Below are 6929 nucleotides of genomic sequence, written 5' to 3' on the forward strand. Positions count from 1 at the left end.
ATTCATAGAAAATTTGAAGAAAAAATGGGATGAAAGAAAAAAAATGAAAACAAAAATTATTTATATATATTAATTCAAATTCATTTCACTTATTTTAATTTTTTATATAAAAATTATAATTTAAAAAATATAAAATTTTCACATATTTTATTTTATATTTTTCATAATAAATCCAAATATTAAAAAAATGAATTAATTTTATTCACTTCCCTAAAGTTTCGATTAAATACATTTAATTTCTATTGATTTGAAATTTCATTAAATACTCTTGTATTCTTTTCATTTCTTATTTTCACTCGGTTCTTTTTTCATTCAAAATAGGAGGAAGTATATAATAAAATTTCAAATTTATGAAATTAGAAGTATTTAACCAAAAACTCAAAGAAAATGAATAAAATTTAACCCAAAAAAAATTCACTTTTTAATATTTCTTAATCACAACGTTAGTATGATGTGTCAATCACTTTTCCCTGTTCTTACTCCAAAACCTAAATTGAACAGACGGAGAAATTGGTAGAAAATATACCATCTACTCTATTTATATATATATATATGGATTGAGAATACAAAATCAACTTTTTAACTAGTTAAAGCAAATTATAACTATCAATTAAGTATAATCCTAATCATGATTTACAATAATGAAATCCAACTCACTAAAGGGCCAGCCTTTCATCTTAAGCTAGCAACCTTCAAAATTGGCCAGGCAATTACTTCCATTTCCCTTTTCCTCCTGTCCTGATTTAACCAAACCCCAAGCATCCCCCCAGAGAGTCCCACGAGGCAGTTGTGGGATGATTTAGGACAAAACCCAGCAAGCCCATGAATGTTATGATAGAAATATGAAGAAACAAAAATCAATCTCTTGATGCAGAGGGAGGAGGAGATGGGTGAAGCAGTGAAAACATGATTAACCATTAATGAAGAAGGAGCTAGGGGAGGCCATGATGAAAATTTTCATGTAATAGTTGATGTTCCAATGATGGTAGTACCATGACTTTGACCAAATGGAAAATAAAGCAACAACAATGAAGAGAAAGGTGACATTTTAGAAAAAGGAAAGAGACCCTAATTGCTTGCCCACCAATATTTTCTTGCCTCTAATCATGCCTGTGTGCACTCATAACGACATTCCCCGTATTGGGATTTGATCTTTGCTCGTTTCTATCTAAAGCTCTTGCTACTCTAACAATATTTTACTCATCCCTTGCCTCCACCCCCTCTTCCCTCTTCTTCCCTCTTAGGATTGAGAATATAATGGGGGGTCTTCTCCAAAACCATGTACTTTTCCATTGCTGCCCAAAGAACAACACATGTATGTAAATCAAGACGTGGGATCAACTATTTGTGAATTGTGGACTCTTGTACTAGCTGTTATTTATGACCCCTTAATGGTCTGATATCATTTTCCATGGACCCTTCCATGCTTTGATACCGCTTGTTGGCAATGTATAAGAATCAAATATAGGATTTTTTTTATATATATAAAATTATTTTCAAATCTAGGATGTTTTCTAAGCCATCAATTGGAGGTGGTTTCTTGGAAGAGACAACTTCAATTTTGCTTTTCAATGACATCCCTCCTAATTATCATAATTTTTTTTATAAAAAAAAAAATATCCCAACCAAATATGTACTTGACATAATTTTTTTTAGTAGAATTAATGATATGGAAGGATGAAACAAAAAGTATGTGAAGTTCTTGTGTGTTGTGTGCCTTTGAATTATAGGAATGGACAAATGTCATCACCAAACCTAATCAATGATGGAGATTAAGAAATTGAATTTGCTCCCCACCCCCCCAAAAAAAAGCCAGAAAGAAAAGATGCCCAGAAGCCAAAGTCCAATCTAGGGTCACGACAATTGCTAAAGACCCATGCGTCTTCTCTCTCAATAAATATAACCAGAGTGTGTGTTGCAGGTGACTTAAAAGCCTGATTTAATTACCACAAAGGAACCTGAAAACCTTTCTGAGAAAAAAGAGGCCTTTAAACCTCATTATTAGGCAGAACAGTTCCAAAATAATTGATTAATTAAGGTAGGAAGGTAGAGAAATCTTCTCAGTATCTTGTCTGTCTCTGCTCTATACTTCCAAATATTGGACAATTTTTTTATTAAAGCTAACAACCCTCATTATAATGTATCAGAATAGTTATGCCCTGCAAGGCTGCAACCACAGCCTGAAACTTTGTGCTAGAGAAGCCTAAATATAGGATAATAATCCTTTTGGGGATCATAATTAGAACTAATTATAATAATAATATATGTAGATAATTGCCAGGAGAAGAAATAGCAGAGCCGTATTTATTTATATGTATTTAATTATTGTCACGGATGAAATAAAAAGGTACGTACATGGGGGTTTTACTACAAAGGTATCAGGATGACTGGGGAGCATCTGTTGGGAGGTGGTGCAAACCCTCATCAAGTATCCATGACTTTGATGTACTCATCTTCCTTCTAAGAATAAAAAGTGGGAGAGGACACCATCATTTCTTCTAAGAAAGTCATCACTACATACATTCTGATATTCACCACCCACCTCTAGGTTATGTCCCACCTCCACCTCCTCTCTTTCTCTTTCTCTGTCTCTGTCTCTCTCTCTCTTTTTTTTTTTTTTTTAATTATCAATCAAACTTTATATTAGATTAATTTCTTACTGCTTTCCTTCTGCTGATTCTGATTTTTTGGTGAGGGAAAATGGAGGAATTAAGGGGAAAGGTGAGAAATGAATTATAGAGCTGTCTGATTGATAATAATTATGATATTGACAAATGGGGGTTGGTTGAGCTGTGACCCCTTTAGCAAAATAGCCAACCTTAATATCCATGTTTGCATTTAAATGGTACATACACTCAGGGGCATAAGAGCTTATCATGAATCTTGGGGATACACCTACTAGTTTTAACTTTTAAGAGCAACTTTTAAAGATCAATCAGAATAAAAGTTTGTTCTGAAAGGGGGAAAAAAGTGTCTTTCCCCCCACTGGGCAATGGCCATTAATGGGGCTTTAAGCAAATATGAAAGGAATCTCTGGGTTATGTTATAGGCGTGAGTAATGGAAACAAAACCCAGATACAAACACATTCCTTTAAAGGTTTTAACAGTATTGTAAGCCAGTCTTCACATCTGATCACAGCAATATTTTCCCAGGAAAAATTCTCCAAGCAGTAAGCCAGTCAAGTATGAGAGTTTTATCAAGGGAAATAAAGGGGTAATATAAGAACCTCTCACCATGGTCTCTGGGAACTCCATATGAACTTGGGTCATTGGCCACTGGTTGTGTTCAAGTCAATTTTTGAAGATCCTCTATCAAAACTTCTGTCCATATTAATGACATATTTGTAATTTTAAAGCATTATTTTACTTCATTACTTTTGCATATATATATATATATATATATTTTCTCTCCATCTGAATTTCAGAAAATCCATAATGATATGATTGAAAAACTTTATCAAAATAAAGGTGCATACATGGGAGTTGATGGCTGGCATTGTCTTCAAGGTATGCTACTTTGATACGTTTTCCTGAAGGGTATAATAATTTAGAAAATGTAGAAAAAAAAAAAAAACTAAATCGTTGGGAAAAAAAAAAAGGAAAGGAAAAGAAAATTTTCATACGTACAATGCGTTGGCTTGTTAAGACTGTTCAGTGTCTGGATACTTTTTTTGTTGATGAGCAACTGTTCATCTGCTCACAGCTTTAACTGTGTAACAGTAACTAGGAGTCAGATTTTTTATTTTTTATTTTTATTTGTTTATTTATTTATTTATTTTTTGTATGGGGTTGGGGGACTAAATTAGTTTGACTTGTATTTTTGCCTGGGGGCGACTGGATGCATTATTGGTAGCGAAGATGGTCTAAGAAACCCCAGATAGACCACCAAGAACAAAACATTGAAGTCCATTTGTAAAGCATATCCAAACACCCCCTCATTGCAACACCTGCCCTTGGGTAAAATCTTTTTGGGGGAAGAGTAGGTGACCTGTGGGTGAATTTTGCCTTGGGAGTATTTATAGAATATAGAGTATAGCATAGAAAATAGAAGACATTCTCACACATATACCAGTAGGTAAAAAGACACCCTACCACTACATCAAAGGAATAAAACCCAAGGAAAATTATTGATCTCTCACATGGCCCAAGATTGACCAAAATTGAGACGAGAGAGAGATCCTGGGGAGCTTTCAACCTTCAGTCATACTAAAATTAAACTCTCTCTCTCTCTCTTTTCATTCTCTCTCCTTCTTCCTATACACTCTCTCGCTCTCTCTCTCTCTCTCTCTCTCTCTCTCTCTCTCTCTCTCTCTCTCTCTCTCTTGCTCTCTCCTTACCTTTTTTTTTTTTTCTCCATCTTTTCTTCTTTCTTTTCTGGTTTGTAGAGCTTTCCCAGGCAAAAATTAGGCTCTGAAATCAGTAACAAAAGAAGTTTCCAACAAACACCAAATTTAAATTGATTCAGGCAGCAAACCCCATGCATTTTGACTCTCACTCAACATTGACTATTAGCTTCGTCTTCAAACTCCAAGGCAGCAAAACCAAGCCCAAAAGTTTCCTCATAAAATAATCCTCAGTCATCCCACTACAAGCCCACTTTAAGCACCAGTTCTCCTCACTGTTGGAGCCTGGAGGGAGATAAGAGAGGCGATTCCTCTTACATTCTAGGGAGAGAGTTGCTCAGTTGAGGTGACAGTGCGTATCCAGCATCCCCATGCCATGATTTGGGGTCTCAGCAAGAAACAGATGGGTGTGAGAAAAGAGTTGGCTTGCTTGTCTCTTCTGCTGCTGATGCTGTTACAGTTAGAAAGTTCATGTTTTGCAGAAGGGTATGGCAGATTCAGCAGATTTAAAGTTGGGTCTGGGTCTGGGTCTGGTTCTGGGTCTGGTTCTGAGCTCAGTCCTGCTAAACCCCGTGGTGTGTTCAAAGGAAATGCAGGTAAAGATGGTGATGACGTTTTTGCTGCTGAAAAGAGGAGAGTCTACACAGGTCCAAATCCTCTACACAATAGATAAGCACTAGTAGAGAAACCAAGCTTGATTTTCTCTCCTTCAAGCTATGAATTTTCCTTTCCCTTCCCCTTCCCATCTCCTCTTCCTTTTTCCTTCTTTCTTTCCTCTTTTTTCCTCATTTTTATGAATATATATTTTATGCTTGAGGCTTTGCTGAACTTGTTCACAGGATGTTTTTTCAAGTAATTTTACAAATGTATATGAAGACTTAATTAGTTTTGAGATTTTGGTGATCAGGAATCACTTTTATTTGTTAAAATATATATAAATATATATATATATATATAATATATATGGCAAGAAATATTTTTCATTCTAATGATCTCCTGAATATTAATGCCATTAATAGGGTGGTTGGTGTTTATGAGTAGAGGTCTGCTTTTTGATCAAGTTGGTTGGTATTATTATTCTTTCCCACTGCTATTGTATTCAATAAACTGCAGCAGCTTTGCCTCCTCGAGCCTATTCTTTCCCTCATTTCAAGCTTTGCCCTTCAACTAGCTAGCTCATCCATACTTACTTCATATGGATTTGTTTTATATACAGACATGCATGTATTCAGCTTGCATGTCAATATGTGGAAAATTGGCTCCTACATGTTTGTGAAGTTTGATTGTCTATTTGGTTATTTCAGTTGTTTGATGAGTGAAAATCTGCATCTATGATAGCTTCTCTTTCGGCGGAAATGGCTATTCTGAGATGTTTCCTTTTGCAGAATGTTTGTATATTTTACTATTTTGAACCAAAATTAATTAATTAATTTTCACCATAAAGATGGTGTTGCAGGATTAATTTGTCTATAGTCTTCAACTCATCTTAATTTTCCTGCCATGAATGATTATGAAGGAGGCCCCACTGATAGGGTTTGATTCAACCTTTGCCAGCCATATGTCCACTATAGTTATAGACATATACATTGAGAATTTTAATTATTCTTCTGTTTTTTATGATTGTGGATAGAAAATTCTTACACCCTTTTGATGAATGATGGATTACAATAGATGGCAAATTTTTTTATTTAATTTCTTTATTTCTTTATTGTTTTGTTACTTCATAGATTCATAGGTGAAGTGGGGAAAATTATTTTCAAATTTTAGACCATTACATTTTTTTTTTTTGGGTTCATTCCAATTTCCCATGAGGGAAAACAACTTTTGGGTAAAAAAAAGTACAACAAATAGTGTTTTTCCTTTCTAATTATCTTTCTTTGATTTTTTTAAATTTTCATTTTCTTTCCTCTTTTAATTAATGACCTAAAAAATTGTAAAGAAGAAACCTTTCAAAAGAATTCTCTCCATGCCCTCTTCCTCATCTTTCCTTAGATGGTTTACCCATGAATTGTTCTGTAAGATTCTGGGTTGGAATCTATGGTATTCTCAGACATATAGAGTGGAAAAAAAGAAAAGAAATTAGAAGAAAAATAAAAATGATATGAGAGAAAAAAAGGTGAGGAGTGGAAGTTTTGAAAATATTGCAAGTCAATTGTGGAGTGAAGAGGAATAGTGTCCTGGTAGCTACAGTATAAAAATATGTACAAATTGTTTGTTTCTACAAGATTGATATGGAGAGGGGGATTTGGTTTTTGTTTCTTACTGATGATCTCCATACACCATATTTTCAAGATAGGGGCCTTCAGCTTCCCGGCTGCGGTCCACTTGGAAATAGGAAAAGAACTGTTGGATGCAAGAGTTTTGAAATGTGACCATTATTTAATCGAATACGAGTATGAATATACATATATTTTATGGTTAATATTATGATTTTTGCCTTTTTTTTTTTAACATAAAAAATAATAATAAAAGATATGTTTGATAAATGTTTTTAGAAAATAATTTTTAAAAATATTTCCTAAAAAAAGAGCTGGTTTTTGTCAGATATTGAAGTATTACTTCTAATATTTTTGGAAATTGTAAATA

Source organism: Vitis vinifera, chromosome 8 (assembly GCF_030704535.1).
Source record: "Vitis vinifera cultivar Pinot Noir 40024 chromosome 8, ASM3070453v1".
NCBI lineage: Eukaryota > Viridiplantae > Streptophyta > Magnoliopsida > Vitales > Vitaceae > Vitis > Vitis vinifera.